The 18539-nt window shown below is 39.4% G+C and overlaps 1 protein-coding gene across 2 annotated transcripts in view; it reads right to left on the bottom strand.

Moving 5' to 3' along the window:
- jarid2.L (jumonji and AT-rich interaction domain containing 2 L homeolog) overlaps positions 1 to 18539 on the bottom strand; it is a 142020-nt gene that overhangs the window by 86495 nt on the left and 36986 nt on the right. The window contains exon 1 of one of the 2 annotated variants that reach the window (XM_018267807.2): positions 631 to 635. The exons of the other annotated variant lie outside the window; for it this stretch is intronic. The gene's annotated coding sequence lies outside the window, so the exon portion shown is untranslated. Of the gene's footprint in view, positions 1 to 630; positions 636 to 18539 lie in introns of those variants that run through there. 2 annotated transcript variants of the gene reach the window in all.

Below are 18539 nucleotides of genomic sequence, written 5' to 3'. Positions count from 1 at the left end.
CTTCCAGTTTTGTCCTTTATGAAACTGCAGCCCTGTAGCTTGTTGCTGTGCATTTTTGGTTTGTTCTACCAATTGCTATCTGTTGCTGTCAAGGGGAACTGCATTACACCTTAGATAGATCAGAGATGTTAACTGCAGCATGCTGAATAACAGACACTACTTGAACTACAACACTCAGAAGCTGACTGTAGGGTGGCAATTTGGATATCCCTGAATTATGTAATATACCGGTAAGCATAACTGAAAAGGCAAAATTGTGCTTAGCCTTTAATTTCTTTTATCCTTGTAAAATCATTCTAGTCCATCCATGCTTTCTTTCTTTCTTTCTTTTTTTTTAATGTCAGAGCAGCATTTTGGCTTTCCAAATAAAAGAGCTTTAAGACATATGTTTCTACTTAGAAGTGGCATGAATGCCTTCATTGCTCTCATGAAACACAGAAAGGCTGATCGACTCTCAGGCTTCAGTTTTCAAGGTCAGAGTCTGCTAGAAATAAAACTGCAATCACTGAAAATTTCACTTCGGAAGGTTACTTTGTGAGCGTGCAACACAATCAGTTCCGTGAGATTCACAGCAGCAGGGGCACATGTATTATTAACAACAATGCAGAGCATCATAATATTCCCAGCTACATTTCTTCTGAACAGAGAAGTAGTCATATATCCAGTATTCTAAGGAAGTACAGCCTAATAACTGGAATGGAGAGTGTCAATTAACTGGAGCGGTTATGGATGAAAACATTCTATAAGAGAGTTATGAGTTTAAAATCATAATTGTGTAATGCATGTCAGCGTATAACAATGTATAACCAACAAATGACATAAATGTATAGTGACAGGAAACTTTCATGCGTCAGCACTATGAAGAAGCCAACTAGTGAGACAATGTGATATGGCTTCTTGAGATACTTTTTTCATATATCTCTATCATGGAAAAACTTTTATTTTTATATTATTAGAATTTCTATTGTCACAAAATAATAAACTTTTGGTTTTGTTTTTTTTACTGGCCAGCCTTTGGAGATTGTTCAGCTACTTTGTCAAGCAGTTCTAATGAGATCTCTGAACATTATCACACACCCAGGGGCTTGCCGATCCCAGGGGTGATTCTTGCTATTATGCCCGCCTGAGGCGGCCTTATTTCACCGCCCCCACCCCTCCCCACGGCACTAACCTTTACAGTGCCGGAGAGGGCAGGGGCGGTCCGCGACACTTAGTGCAGAGAGTGCAATTGCGCTCTCTGCACTAGAAGAGCCGAATTTCCGGTTTGAAAACAGACTTAGTGATGGAGAAGGATGAATAACATAACACAGAATATGACAAGGCATCCATGCTTCTTTATTTTCTCAACCAGATTTATAAGGGATACCTTTGAGATAACAAGGTTAGAAATAGAGCTTGCTCTGTAGCTTACAGGAATTTAAAAGACCCTCTGGGAGCCACCATATGGTTTTACTCATAATACGTGTATTATGGGCAGCAAAGCAGCTCCTGTCACGTGCTATGACAACCAGGCCTGACTGCAAACACGAACATGCTGGTTATATTTTGGTTAACGTTATTAAAAAACGTGACTGCGTTTGTTCAAATTAGAATTATTTCATTCCTGCCAATGTATTTGTTAGTCAAATCCAAGACAACTCGCTTCGGCCAGCAAGCATTTACAACTTGCCAAGATCAATGTGAACGATCTACAAACACTTGGAGGACCAGACACATGCTTTGCCAAAAGTAAAAGGCTAAAGAATAAGAAGGATTCCTTCTAAAAGCGACCAACAACTGCTTATAGATGCTGAGATGTAGTTTAATAGAAGATAATAAACTTCAGGGATATTAAAGAACAAGTTTGACATTAACTGCCCCTAAATGAGCCGTACCAGTTTCTATTAAAACTGCAGAATACATAAACAGGTGACCTTTCCAGAAACCAGGATAGATCATATCTGAAAAAGCAGAGTAGCTTTCCTATGATAATCTACTAAATATGGTATACCGGTATGTCCTCAAATACCAATGTTGCAAAACCTTGTCATTCATTATCAAGCATGTTCTGAGTGGGAAAGCTGTACACGTAGCACACTGCCACACAGACTCACAATAACACACACCATAATGGCAACAGCTGCACAAACAATCACATCCAGGCAGATAATCACATCAGTCAGATGTTCCCACAGACAGGCACAACAACACCCCCCCCCCCCCCAAAAAAGGTGAATTAAAAAAAAAATACGTGTGTGTGAGTTTCATAAGGGTTCAGTGCAGAGCAGAATCTTTCCACTAACAGTCACTAGACCTAGTGACTGACAGTATTTTCAAGAGCACGGACAGTCAAAGATTTTGGCCTACAGCCAAAGTGATCACAAACAAGGCACCCATTCAAATGTATGACTGTGACACTGACCTCTCCCCATATGAAGGGTTTCTAACAGAAAAGAGTGCCACAACCACAATGGGGGTCTTGAATAGTGATGGGTGAATTTATTTGCCAGGCGTGAATTCGCGGCGAATTTGCGCGATTCGCCGCCAGCGAACAAATAAATAAAACTCCCGCGAAAATTCGCGGAAAAAATTCGCCGGCGTCAAAAACGAGACGCCGGCGCCGTTTCGCGAATTTTTCGCCGTTTCGCGAATTTCGTGCGAAATTCGCGAATTTTTCGGCGAAGCGAAACGGCGCAAATTCGCCCATCACTAGTCTTGAACACAAAAAGTCCATATACCATTGCAATAGTGGAGCATACCATTAATACAAGATCACTTTATATGTATAAAGGTTTCAAAGCTCTTGGATTAATGGCACTTTAAACTGCAGAAAATTATGAAGAGACTAGAACAATGCAAAATCTAGGAGCATTGGGAAGGGGTACTTGTGCAAGAACTTGATTGAAGGGCCCTCACAGATAGGTGCTTGAGTGCATGTCAAATGCAACATGTTGTGGATGGAAAAGTATTTACTGTGGAACAATACTCACTGTGCTAAAACACAGATCTGAATGTTCAAGAGAACAACCAGGCAGATTTAAATGGAAACACAGTTCATGTGTTCAAACATGCAAAAAATGAAGCATGGAAGAAAAAACCATTTGTAAGGGCCCTTAAGGTGTTATCATCCAAAAAAAAAAAAAAAAGAGTATAATCCACCTAAATATTGCAAGGCTGCATAGGTAGGATGTGACAAGCAAAAATAAAGAACATAGAAAGAAGATAACATACATTATGCTAAAGTCATCTAGTTTTATTACTACTATGCCATAAAATGACCTATTGTTAGAGAAGTATTTACTTGACAATTATTGAAATATAAGGCAAACACTATCCCTAATTTAGTTCTGCAGATGTCCAAGCTTAAGCTATAGATCAATGTTCCCCAACTAGTGGCTAGCGAGAAACATGCTACTTGCCAACCCTTTGGATGTTATTCTCGGCAGTCTAAAAGCAGGTTCTTATTTTTGGAATCAAGGCTTGGAGCTTAGTTAAAAAACACTTGTACTGCCAAGTAGAGTTTTCTGTAGACTGCCAGTCCACATAGGGGCTACCTAAGTGTGGACCATCAAAGCCAAAGGCTGTCTGTTGGCACTTTGGGTTGTAATTCTAAAACCTAGACCTCTACATGCAACTGAATCTCTAGTTCACCTACAGGCCCCCTATAAGTGCAAGTTGTAGCCTTTTAGTAAAAGCCTTATTACATGCAGTATTATAATGCAAAACTTCATTCTGTGGTTTTGTGTATTGTAAGAATTACAAATAAATAGCAATTTTCACCTGAGGCAACTATTTAGATCAGTAATAGATCCTTCTGGATGTACCAGGTGCTTGAAACCAAAACACCAAGAATACAAGAGCTGTTAAATATAAAAGTGGATGAACTTATTCCTGTGACTAATGTTATGTTGAGCCTCAGCAAGGAAGCGAGATCTCATAGTCAACACTCCTGCTCTAGGGAAAAAAGCTATATGCTTACAACCCTGCCTCCTCTCCCATTATGTGCATTGCCATACCTGCTTGTTTAGCCTATAGAACTTCCCTGGAATGATCTGCAGATGTATTTCACAGTCCAGAACATGGTAGCATATGCAGAGATTTTTAAGGCTTTGCACTGCTTTATAAAGAACAGGAAAATATCTCCAGGGAGATTATGAAGACATGAGTTAAGTTCAGTGGTTCAGTGGTTTAATACCTTAAATGACCCTGCTGTGCCATACACTGCATTGTCTAAAGGCATCAGGTGATGAACATTATTGATGGAAGGGTGAAGAGTAAAAATTAAAGGTAAAATATACTTTCGTTAAAAATTTAACTTTGTTATTCTTCCTTCAATAGAGTGGAAATTTTAGCCAAACAACTTAGTTAGCCCATTGTTTTTACAACAGAAAGCTAACACTAACAACCAAATTACATATGTATGAGAAGCAGGCTTCTACAGAAAGTTCCTCAGCCTATGTATGATATTCAGAGAGGAAATGTTGTGGCAGGAGCTCAAGTAGTAGTTTCTGGGCCAAAGAAAAAAACTTCCGTTCCCCACCAATACTTTTGGGAAGATAATCTGTTTTTCAGACATATCTTTAAATGGGCATGTATTAAACCCTCAGATCTTCCACTAGCTGCTAGGTATAGTTAACACAGTGTTATGTCTGTGTTCTAAGCCATCATATTTTCCAATCTAAAAGAACATTTAACTATATTCTCCTTTAATCTTTTAGGTCTCTGCCACACTAATAATGAAAATGAACACATACAAAAACAACCTTGCCATTACGATCAAATGGGATTTTCCAGAGAAAAAAAGAAGCACTAAATGGCTCCATGATGTAGTTTTTGCTCAGATACGGTAACTGCAGGGGAGTTCTGCAGTGTTTACAAGAATAACAAAGCAGCAAGGTTCCAGTGAAGAGAGTTTTCCCCTCTGCCCCACTCCTTCCCAGAGCAGATCTGTTGTCAACCTTTTGATGCTCACCTAGACCCAGAAGTCACGTCATTCATGAATCTCAGTATGACTGATCACTTTCTTCTAAGTAAACCAAAATCTTGACATCACCTTCACTCACGCAGAGCTTGAAGGAACAATGAAATTGCATATTTTTGTCACAGTGAAGTGGCTCCACATGTATATTACTGTGGTGACCCCTTGACTATAGGTGGTCATAGACAGGGAGATCCGCTCACTGTGTAAAAATGAATAGGAATAAAAACACCATGTTTTATATTCTGAACTTATTGCACCAGCCTAAAATTTCAGCTTCTCAATAGCAGCAACGATCCAGGACTTCAAACTTGTCACAGGGGGGGGTCACCATCTTGGAAAGTGTCTGCGACACTCACATGCTCAGTGGGCTCTGAGCAGCTGTTAGCCCTAAGCTTAGGGGTTGTCACAAATTATCAAGCAGAAAATAAGGCTGGCCTGTCATACAAGCTGATACTACAGGGCTGATTATTAAATTCTGATGCTAGTTGCACTGGTTTCTCTGCTGCCATGTAGTAATTATATGTATTAATTACTAATCAGCCTTATACTGTGACATTTATATTCTATGTGTACTGTATATTTTAAGTCGGTCCCTAAGCTCAGTAAGTGACAGCAGCACAGAGCATGTGCAGTGAATCAGCAGAAAAAAACATGAGAAGCTACCGGGGCATCTTTGGAGACACAGATCTTTACTGCTAAAGGACTGTGGTTGCCTGGGGTTGGAAAAGAAGTCCAAAACATAATGTACAACATTTCTAGCTTACTTCTTTAGTTTAACTTTCCTTGTCCTTTAAAGAATGTGGAGTATTCATAATGCTGAAAAATAATTATTTTTTTTTTACTGCGTACAATGTAGCAATCAAGAACAAGGACATTTGGAAAAGTAGCTAAAACTTTGTAATGCCCTAACAGGACACAAACATTCTTAAAGTACAGGGGGAGACCCAAAAACGTTCTTTAAAGGGGTTGTTCACATTTGCGTTAACTTTTAGTTATGATGTATAAAGTCATATTCTGAGACAATTTGCAATTGCAACCCTGCATTGCTTTGAATAAGAGAATGGAATATGAATAGGGGAGGGCCTGAATAGAAAGACGAGTAATGAAAAGTAGTAATAACAATACAGTAGTAGCCTTACAGAGCAATAGTTTTTTTAGATGGGGTTAACTGTCCCTATTTTGAAAACAGACACTGGTAGAGCAGAAACTACACCTTCTGCATGGGTCACATGCAAGTTCTGTAGGCCTATAAGTTATTTGAGTCACTCCTTCCCATGGAGATTAAGCATGACTGTTCCTCATTAGGATGTGGGCAAAATCCGGAAGCCACAAAGAGGTTACTACTTGACCCAATTCCTAGGTAATTAGTAGAAATTGGGTACAAGTATGTGCATTTCCCCCTCATAGGGATAGTTTCCCCTAAATTAGTTCAAAATGTTGTTTACATGTTTCTCTTCTCCTAGCAGTAACACTACTGTCTCATGCACTTAAGGATGCAATGACTCTTAACCAACGCAAAACCAATTGGTTTCCAATCAGCCCACAGTAAATGGCTTCCTTAATAAAGCATACTCAAGCTAAGAGAAAATATTTAGCTGCTCTTAGCTTTGTAAATTTATTCTGCTGATAATGTGGCAGTACTTGCCAGTCAAGTGTCCCCTTGTAAAAGCAAGCGCACCCTGTCTGTCACTGGACCAATGAAAACCACAAGAAGTATTGGGGGTGGCTTGGGGGAATGGCCACTTGTATATGTCTTGCATACTGAGACAGCGCAAACATTTAGGGAAGTTAGCATGTTTTAACTGGCATTTTATAAAAGTAATTTATCATGCAGATTGAATGTTAAATGAGTGGTTCTTTTTAAATACATTACAAATGCAAAAAAAAAAAGAAAATAGCAGGTCGTTTAGCTGCAACACAATATGTACCCAGTGCTACACACAAAGCAAAAAAGGCCATTAATTTAAAGAACAAACCAGATGAATCCAGCATGGCAGGGAATCACTTTGCATACAGGAAATAAATTCTACAAAAAAAAATTATGGATTTTGAAAAACAGCAGGAAAATACATTTCATCGTTGCTAAAGGTTATGATCTTTGGTGTTGTGATTACGATAATAGTGAACAAATTGCACTAACCAGAGTACAGTCTGCATAGTCATCAGAAAACTGACCACACCACACAGATATAGATAAGATGTCAGGAATGAAGAAAAACTCTAAAAACTGGTTTAAAGCCTCACAAGTGGAATATAATTTAAACAAAACCAGTTTTGTTTTTACACTTTTTTGTTGTTTTTCTGTATTAGACAAAGTAAAAAAAACTGTAAACTAATACAAAAAAAATAAAAAATATTGAAATGTTTTTGTGCAAAATATATTAACTTATCATAAAGTATCTGAATGTATTCATGTGGCTACAGAGTTTCTCAAGGAAATATGGAAATATGGAAGAAGATATTTTAATTGGCCATACATGAGCTCATAAAATCGGCTAACTTGACCCCTCCAGACTAAAGCTGGCCATAGACGCAAAGATCCGATAATACGAATCGGATTTTCGTACCGTGTGTAGAGAGTCCCAACAGTTTTCGTCAGGCGAAGATCGGTCGTTTGGTAGATCGGGCAGGTTATCGGTATCCGATAATATCTCTGCATGTATTGCCGATCGTACGATTTTCAGAGGGAGACTGTCACTAGCTTTGTCGGACATAACTATCGTACGATTGATGTCAGATATAGAACATCGGCTAAACTACTTTAGTTAATGTGAATGGTTAGACTTTGACTTTAATGGTTAGTGGCAGGTCGGGAGATGGGGAAGTCTGATCGTACATTGATTCGTACAATCGGATCTTTGCGTCTGTGGCCAGCATAAATCGACAGGTTATTGGCCCAAATGTGAAGTCCTCTGATGGCTGCCTGATAGGTGATCAGATCATAAAGAGATCTGCTCACTGGATCATTTGGAAAATCATGGTTTGCTTTCAGAAAAAACATTTTTTTCACTTGATTTGGTAACCCTAGCTTTTTTGTCTTTTTGACTAGCGATCTTTAATCCCAGCACATAACATGTCCTCAAAAACGCACAACCCACTGTGGCCTTCAATTTAAGTTAGTAATCATATAAAAAGGCTGTCATAGGTGACTGTTGGTGGAAGGAATAACTGTACCTTGACAGATGGCAAAACTCCCATTTAATTAAGACATTTAATGTAAGGAATTAAACTTATTGAGAAATTTATTTTTTTGCATATGCCTTTATACAACTTGTGGAACACAAGAAGTCAGCCAAAGAAAAGGTCTCGTATTTCTGCCCAAAAGCTGTCTTCTTGCTAGTCATCACTCTGCCACTGGTTCAGTCTCCTAGTGCAGGGCTGTCCAACTGGTGGCCCGCGCGCCGACACCCCCTTCTGTGGCCCCCACCTACCTGCTGTGTTTGCTTACCATATGTAAAATTTAAAAGGTATCACTACTGATCCCCTGTATTGTTCACACCTGTGATCCCCCTGCATTGTTCACACTTGTGACACCTCTATTGTTTATATCCTAAAGCCCTGTACTGTTCACACCTGAGACCCAGACTGAAACTGCCCACATTGTTCACACCTTATTAAAAATGCTAATGGGCACCAGCACTGTGTCACAGTGCTGCTTGTGTGTGCCATTCTCTGTTTGCCCAGTGCTACTTTTGTGTGCCATTCTCTGCTTGCCCAGTGCTGCTTGCATGTGCCATTCACTGCTTCCCCAGTGCTGCCTGTGTGTGCCATTCTCTGCTTGCCCAGTGCTGTTTGTGTGTGCCATTCTCTGCTTGCCCAGTGCTGCTTGTGTGTGCCATTCTCTGCTTGCCCAGTGCTGCGTGTGTGTGCCATTCTCTGTTTGCCCAGTGCTGCCTGTGTGTGCGCCATTCTCTGCTTGCCCAGTGCTGCTTGTGTGTGCCATTCTCTGCTTGCCCAGTGCTACTTGTGAATGCCATTCTCTGCTTGCCCAGTGCTACTTGTGTGTGCCATTCTCTGCTTGCCCTACGCTACCTGTGGGATGTAAGCCTGTTAGGGGTTTGTTCTTGGGGTTTGTTAGGATTTGGAAATTGTTGTTAAGGGCCCCTAAGGTGTTTAATCATATGTTGGGGGTTGTTGTATTATCCACAGGGGAGGATGAGGCATATGGATTTAAGGGTATGTTTTAACATAACTTCAATTTTTCACATATGAGTGATGAGGGATTTCCCTGCAGTGAGCGCCAGCCATTTGTTTTTTTTGTGTGCTACCACTGTTAATGTGGATATGATCTTAAAAGTTCTTGCGGTAACATGGGTGTGGTTTACAGTGGTGTGGTTTAAAAGGGGGAGTGGCCAACACTGACTTCTATTATCGGCCCTCCACCACATAGGCCAGTAAAATTTTGGCCCTCGGTACCACAGAAGTTGGACAGCACTGTCCTAGTGCATCACTAACTAACATTCAATAGTAAAGAACCAAGCCACTAAAAAGCAGCAAACAACAGAAAAATATATCGGTGTGCTTTGTTTACTGCCCCATTGCAGAGCCAGGCATATGATGTCAGTGGAGGAAATGCAATAACATAGAAGACAGAAGAAGAAAAACCCAATGACCTTTATGGTCTGCTAAGTAATGTGTTATATCTACCGCTCACCCGCCACTTCACTTTCCTGCAATGGTGGTGCTTTATGGTCTGCTAGCAACTCACGATCAGGTTGACTTCAACTAAACCACAGCATAGGAAAACTAAATCCATTGCGGTTTTCCAATACACTGTTTAGCTCAGCCATTTCAGTTTCAACAGTGCATGGACCAGTAGTTGTTGCTGGGCTACAATTTTAAGCATCAGTGATTTTGCTACAGCTGAACAAAGGCATGCAGACCCCTGTGGTAAGAGAACTATCTTATCAAACAGTAGCAAGGATTGCAAAAGGATTCATATTTCTAAGTTCTGAAACTTTTGGAGCCTGAACTTTTTGGTGCTGAAGTAGCTATTCAGTCCAGGGTTCAGATGAAGCTTGCATGGTTTCCACCTCATGTGCTGCAACGTGCATGGTCAGGTCCATGTCAATGCTAACAAAACACTGCAGTGCCCCATAGAAACCAAACAGGACGAGATGAGGAAAGATCAGCATTTGTCAAGACAAATGAAATCACGGTAGGATATGAAAACACAAACATATAATTACACACAGAAGCCAACAAAAGCGTTCTTTAATAACAGCCAGAAGCAGCTACAATACAAACACACTGATCTTCTATGTGGTATTTAGGAACTGACAAATTGCTGCCCACTGTTGGATTTTGGGCAAAACACTATTTTCCTTGAGGCTTCCAACGTAAGCAGTTCTCATAAAAGCAACTGAAAATAATCTGGGTATCCTATCTGGCAGATTAAGGAACAAGATTATTAGAATACCTTGTCAAGGGGCCAGCAAATAGCACAATGGGCTGACTGTGTGAGGCTTGTAACCAATGTAACTGGCTTGTAACCAATGCCAGACATATATAGGAATGTCAAGTCACATTGTAGCGAATTTGCCCCGACTGGTCTTTACACTCACAGACATCACTTGTTAAAATTAGTATTGGATATAGGATACAATCTCTTAAATCGTTTAATAACGCATAAATACATACAGATATGTGACCTGTTATCCAAAATGCTCGGGACCTGGGGTTTTCCAGATAACCGATATTTCCGTAATTTGGCTCTTCATACCTTGTCTACTAGAAAATCATGTAAATATTAAACAAACCCAATAGGCTGGTTTTGCTTTCAATAAGGTTTAATTATATCTTAGCTTGGAGCAACTACAAGGTACTGCTTTATTATTACAGACCAAAAGGAAATCATTTTTAAAATTTTGGATTATCTGGATAAAATGGAGTCAAGAGGGAGACGGCCTCTCTGTAATTTGGAGCTTTCTGGCAAATGGGTGTCCAGATAACAGGTCCCATGCCTGTATAGCATACATGCTCTTGATCCTCTTTGCAAGCTTTTTAGTGCTGCCTCTATTTATAAATAGTCTGCACAGTAGCATACATTCAGCGCAGTTCAACTTTAAGTTATATTATATCTTAGAATATCCTAAAGCTATCTGGCTGCTGACTGTTGTGGGAGGGTCACTGACTTCGGTAGCCAGAATCACTACCCCTTGGGTGCAAGGGTAGATTTGACCCTAGCAACCAGATTGTTGAACAAAAAATAAAATAACTGCAAAACTTAAGACTTAATGAAAACTGATCACAGTAAAAGTTCATTTAAACGTGTAATACACTTTTAATTCATCATAATCAGCATTAAAAAAGATGTATTTGCCTATATAAAACTTTAAGCAATGCAGCAGCAAAGTTAAGAAAATAAAACATTGTAGCACATTTTTTGCAAGCAATGAAAAACATATATTGTAATATCACGTGGCTTATTATTTTTTTTCTGCCAAAAAGAAAATCAGCAGTCTAAACATGTATTATGAAAGTGTTTTTTAAAACATCCCCTCGAGCATTTTTTGGTTTGAGTGCATGTGTAACTGGTTGAATGATCTAATTGACTTGGGACATGCTCACACACACAAGGCCTATCAGAACGACAAGAGAGAACTGAAATTTAAATTGCAACCAGCTTGCACCCACCATCTGGGTTTTCTTTCAAATTAAAATGTTCTGATTCATAAACAATCTATCAGAATGATCCAAAGGTTACATGTTCTACAATATTTTATTAGATATCCATCCAAACTGCACTAATTACTGTATTCCAACCATACAAACAATAGAACATTTGATACTTGGCAGGGGAGCCCTGAACAAGCATTTTAAAAAATGCCATAATGATGTGAGATATGATCTTTCATAATAGAAAATGAATGCAAATATAGTCAGAAATAACTGTTCCTAGAGAGTGCCAAGTGTACACCTGCTAGCTGAATATGCACTTCATCATCATCTGGAAGAATGATCACCACACTGCAGTGAGACTGTAAAGGCAAATTTAGTCACTGGGGTTTGTATTTTCCTTGACAAAAGGTTGTGGGAATGGCTACAGCAGAAATATTTACTGAATTAGCTATTTAGGACACAGCAAGCTTCTTCAGACCCCCTTCTAATTGTTTTAAAGGACCAGGAATGGTACTGAAGCAATTTATTGTCAATAGATTAGCCACAATAGTGCAAGTTCTAACACTATTTATTCTGTACAATGCGTTACCATACCTGAGTAAACAGTGTTAGAAGCTCTCTGTTTGTTTAGGACAGCAGCTGCCATATTCACTTGATGTGACATCACATCTGACCTGAGTTTCCCTGCTTAGTCATAGCTCTAGGCTCAGATTACAACAGGGAGGGGAGGGGGGAGAGGGAGAGAGGGGCACACTGAGCATGCTCAAGCCCTAGCCCTGGAGGTTTAAGATGAAAACAGGATGTCTGATACAGAAGCCCATGTGTACACAATAGAAGGAAAGAAATGCAGTGTTTCTTTTGACAGAAGACTCAGAGCAGCATTACTTTGAGGGTTTACTGGTGTATTTATATAGACCTTTCTGATAAAGCTTACTTAATTTTAGCCTTTCCTTCTCCTTTAATGCATCCAGAGGCTTTATTTTTAAGCAGCACAGAAAGCAAAATGATTACAATTTAGCTCAATTGCAAGCCAGGTTTATTTGTACAAACATGTGCAATGTATGGTACTTTGTTTCATACAGCAAGAGTTTTATTTTAATTACAGATCACAGGAATTCTATTACTTGCACACCAAAGGCATGGTAACAGAGATAAGCAGAGAAAGTGGTTAGAACAATCAAGACTTCTCTAATCTGGGGAATACAATATTTTATGCATATGGCAGCAACGGAATTGGACTGTAATGCACAACTTTTAATTGTTTATTTGTGTGAGTTACAGCCCTAATTTTCAGGCTCCAAATGGAAGGGTATACTGTAACGAGGGAAGGGTATTCGGACTAACTAGGACATGGTTTGGGTGGATCACATGAGGTGCCAAAAATATGCAAGTTTTCCTGTACTATCCCCTACAATCAATAGGATTTGTAATATGGTCTAGAACACTGTACTACATTGTTATTGTTTTCTTAGCACATAAAACCCAATAAAAATATACTTAGTAAGTTAGGTTGAAAAAAGACACACGTCCATCAAGTTCAACCTTTCAACTCTATTTTAACCTGCCTAACTGCTAGTTTATCCAGATGAACACAAAAAAACTCAGAAATTTGCCTCAGAGAGGGGGAAAAAATTCCTTCCGGACTCCAAAATGGCAATTGGACTAGTCCCTGGACCAACTTGTACTATGAGATTCTTCCATAACCCTGTTTTCCCTCCCTTGCTAAAAAGCCATCTAACCCCTTCTTAAAGCTATCTAATGTATCAGCCTGTACAATTGATTCAGGGAGAGAATTCCACAGCTTCACAGCTCACTGTAAAAAAAACCCTTCCGAATATTTAGGCGGAACCTCCTTTCTTCTAATCAGAATGGCTGACCTTGTGTCAGCGGAAAGACCTACTGGTAAATAATGCAGAGAAATTACTATATGGTCCACTTATGTATTTAAACATAGTTACCATATCACCCCTTAAGTACCTCTTCACCAGCTTGAACAACCCCAATTTAGCCAGTCTTTCCTCATAGCTAAGATTTTCCATACCTTTTACCAGCTTAGTTGTCCATTTCTGTACCTTCTCTAATTCAACAATGTCCTGTTTGAGTACTGGAGACCAAAACTATATGGCATATTCTAGATGGGGCCTTACCAGTGCTCTATACAGTGGAAGAATGACCCCCTCCTCCAGTGAATCAATGTCCCTTTTAGAACAGCTCAAGACCTTATTTGCCCTTGATGCTGCTGACTCACATTTCTTGCTATAGCCAAATTTATTATCTACAAGAACTCCAAGGTCCTTTTCCATTATCAATTTGCCTAGTGCGGTCCCATTAAGGGTATAAGTGGCTTGGATATTTTTACATCCCAGGTGCATGACTTTACATTTATCAACATTGAATCTCATTTGCCACTTAGCTGCCCAGATTGCCAGTTTGTCAAGATCGTGTTGCAAGGATGCCACATCCTGGATGGAATTAATTGGGCTGGATAGTTTTGTGTCATCTGCAAACACTGATGCATTACTTACAATACACTTCTCTAAGTCATTAATGAAGAAGTTAAATAAAAGTGGACACAATACCGAGCCCTGAGGGACCCCACTAAGGGTAGCAACGGTGTGAGCGCACTCGCTGGCCTTCCGATGAATAATAGCCTGGTGAACAGTCCTCTAGGGAGACGGCACTCCCCGAAATTCACTATAGAGAACCAGAAAGGAGGAACCAGCACACAGGAACAATTGCAATAGGGATTAACCCTTTACGTGTTTACGTCAGGTGATGAAGGGGCCAGCCCCCGAAACGTTGTGCACCACTGTGACGTTAATAAACACGTAAAGGGTTAATCCCTATAGAACCTTACTCCAAGTAGAGAATGTACCATTAACAACAACCCTCAGTACCCGATCCTGTAGCCAGTTTCCTATCCATGTGCAAACTACTTCATTAAGCTCAACAGACCTAAAGCTGGCCATAGACACAAAGTTCTCATTGTACGAATCGAGGATTCTTACGATTTTCGGAACGTGTGCCGACATTTTTCGTCCGGCGGAGATCGTCGTTTGGTCGATAAAGACAGGTTAGAAAATTTCTGTCAGCTGCCGATAATATCTCTGCATGTATTGCTGATCGTATGATTTTCAGTGGGGGAGACTGTCACTAGCTTTGTCTATCATACCACTGCGGTCAGGGGCAGAACATCAGCTGATCTGTTCTTTAACTACTTTATTTGGTTGGAATGGTAAGACTTTGATCTGAATGATTAGTGGCAGGTCGGGAGATGGGAAAGTCCGATTGTACATTGATTCGTATGATCGGATCTTAGCTTTAGTTAAGAAACCAGTTGTTTGGGGGGCACGGTATCAAACACTTTGGCAAAATCCAAATATATCACATATACTGCTCCCCCACTGTCCAGCATCTTTCTTACCTTATCTTATCAAATTTGTCCAACATGAGCTATCCTTCATAAAGCCATGCTGATTGAAGCTTGCAATGCCATAAACTAGATCAAATATTTGAATGCAATCCCTTAACAAGCCTTCAAATAATTTGCCCACCATGGATGTCAAACTTACTGGCCTATAATTGCTAGACTGTAATCGTAATCACTTTTTAAATATTGGAATGACATCAGCTTTCCTCCAATCCATAGGTAGCACACCAGATAAAAGCAAATCTGAGAAAATCAGAAATAGAGGCCGGTCTAAAACTGAACTAAGCTTTCTTAGAACCTGGGGGTGTATGCCATCTGGCCCTGGTGCCTTGTTTACATAAATTTTTATTAAAGCTTTATGAATCATATCCTGAGTCAGCCACTGACTAGATTGAGTGGAGCCATCAGTTCAGCTGAAGAAAAGAAGTGATTTAGCACATTTGCTTTTTATGTATCTGTTACAACCATGCTGGTACCATTATTTAAAGGAGCAACACTCTCAACCCTCATCTTTTTACTATTAATATACTTACAAAATTTTTTTTTGTTAGTCTTAGGCTGAGCCGCAATGTCCTCCTCATTTCCTATCTTTTCATTCTGGATTGCTGTTTTACAACATTTATTATAGTGTTTATATTAATTAAATGCAGCTTCTGTCCCAACAGACAAAGTTTTTAAATGCCTTTCTCTTCTTTCCTATTAACATATATTTCTATATTAAGCCACATAGGTTGATTCTTAAAGGGATACTGTCATGGGAAAAAAAATTTCTTCAAAATTAATCAATTAATAGTGCTGCTCCAGCAGAATTCTGCACTGAAATCCATTTCTCAAAAGAGCAAACAGATTTTTTTATATTCAATTTTGAAATCTGACATGGGGCTAGACATATTGTCATTCTCCCAGCTGCCCCAAGTCATGTGACTCGTACGATTTTCAGTGGGAGACTGTCACTAGCTTTGTCTATCATACCATTGCGGTCAGGGGCAGAACATCAGCTGATCTGTTCTTTAACTACTTTATTTGGTTGGAATGGTAAGACTTTGATCTGAATGATTAGTGGCAGGTCGGGAGATGGGAAAGTCCGATTGTACATTGATTCGTACGATCGGATCTTAGCTTTAGTTAAGAAACCAGTTGTCCTTCCACACTGGTAACCTTTTGCACAAGCATCGCATAATGGCCAATTGTATAATTTGTGTTTATCATGTTACTGCTTAAGAGTGACACAGAAATGGGGATATTACCATACCTCCCAACTGTCCCTTTTTCGGAGGGACAGTCCCTCTTTTGACAGCTCAACCCGCAGTCCCTCATTTGTACTGGAAAGTCCCTCTTTTCTCTGCACTGAACAGCCAGAAAAAGAAACAAAGTTTCTCACTTAATTGGCTTTTAGCAGAGAGCCCAGAACAGCTAACAGGTGCAAATAACATACTTTGTAACAATTTTGAGACACAAAAACACAGTTTAGATAAGGAGAAATATTTTCAAACTTTCATAACCTGCCAAATTTCGTAAAACAAACATGGTAAATAGGGGGTGTGGCCACAGAAAGGGGTGTGGTCAAAAAATTGCTGCGCTACGTGTGGAAAAAAAATTTTTGTCCCTCTTTTTACTTCCAAAATGTTGGGAGGTATGATATTACATTTCGGGAGTCATTTCTTGTGCATCATTGTGGACAGGCATATGGCATCAGAATAGGAATTCAAGTGACTAGTGAGCTAATGCCAAATAAAACTCCTATTTTGAGAAATACAATAGAGTTTAAACATAAGCTGTGAAGAAAGAACAGGAGCAGGGTTCACGGACAAAATTTCCGCAGTTTACTAATGGTTAACAGGGATGAAAAGGAAGTCTGTCTGGACAGTTTCCTTTCACCTTCACAAAGGCGACAGGCAAGTTAAATAAAGAATGGTTGAAAATGAGGGATGCATTGATCACATCATCACCGGACAGCAGCAATTAAAGCTTTAGTTTTGCCCTCCTGAAAAGGACTCGTTTATATTATTCCGGATTGACTGGTCATGCATTGTTTGTGGCTGTTAAGTTTATGTAGTCAAATAATGTTGCTATGAACAAGATTATTAAATGAAACCAGGAAATTCTGCCAACAACATTAGGTATGTAATCCAAATTTAAAAAGTCAGCCTGTAAACAACATGAAATATGAAGCAAGTGCAGCATTTACTTGATTGCCACACACCACCAGTGTAAAGCTCACAAGGCACAGACCAACCAGCTGAATACTGCTAGGCATAAAAGAACAATAGTAGGCAAATAAATCTAAAAGAAAAATATAAACAACATGTATTTTGAATAAGGAAGGACATCAAATTAATAACCAAGAACCAAAAGGCACATAAAACTATAAAATTCACATCAGAAATAGGGGGGAACAAACTCAATTTCCTTGATGAACACCTTGAAGTAGTAGATGGACAGATTCAAACATGCCTCTACTGTAAGGACACTGATAGAAACAACATGCTACATGCAACCAGCTTTCATACCCCTAATGTCATCAAGTCCACAGTCTACGAGAGATTTTTAAGCCGATGTTATAATTGAAAGTCTATTGAAAAATGTATAGATGAAACCTCACAGGTAGAAAGGAAAGACCTCAATGTACAACAAAAACAACAGCTCCCTTTCGTTTTGTACACCACATATTGTACACCTAGCAAAGCTATAGAGAGTATTGTTCCTACATATTTGTTCATTATACAGCAAGATAAGACACTAGTATCTAGTAGGGGCCCTATCTTTAGCTACAAAAAAGGTAAATGAGACATGCTTTGTCCATACGAAACAGATCCGTCTAAAAAAAAAAAAAAAAAAAGCCTACAGAGATTTTTGGGTAAATCTAAAAAGGGCACATACAGTATGCGTGGTTTGAATTGTGTATGCTGTACCTCTTTTATTAAAGGTGAGAAGTTCAATCATCCCTTACATGGTACCCCAGTCCAACTACAACACTATCCCACCTGTGATACCTGCAATGTAGTTTATCTACTTAAATGCCTGTGCGGGATGGTCTATGTGGGACAAAAAACACTGGGGCAATATCCATAATTATAAAAAGGGTAATACAGACACAGCTGTAGCATGACATTTCTCAGAAACTAACCACAATTTCAATCAACTAAAGCGATTAGTCTTGGAAGTTGTGTATATATATCCACAAGAGGTGGAGACCTGAAACGTAAATTATCACAAAGAGAAATGTACTGGATCAAGAAATTAATTACGTTCAATCCAAAAGGCCTAAATGAATCATGGAGTGTAAAATGCTTCTTATAAATTGCAATACAAGACTCTTTTACTTACTTTCCAGATTTTTATTTCTTGCCCTAGTCGATTGTTGTGAACAATCAGAATACGGCTAATGGTAAGGTATGGGCAAGCTATAATGACTAAAGGTGGCCATACAGGGGCAGATAAAGCTGCCGATATCGGTCGTTTGGACCAATTTGACAGCTTCCGACGGGCCTTCCTGATCGATATCTGGCCACGATATCGATCAGGAAG

This window comes from Xenopus laevis, chromosome 6L, assembly GCF_017654675.1.
Source record: "Xenopus laevis strain J_2021 chromosome 6L, Xenopus_laevis_v10.1, whole genome shotgun sequence".
NCBI lineage: Eukaryota > Metazoa > Chordata > Amphibia > Anura > Pipidae > Xenopus > Xenopus laevis.
This window is presented reverse-complemented; position numbering and strand designations above follow the sequence as displayed.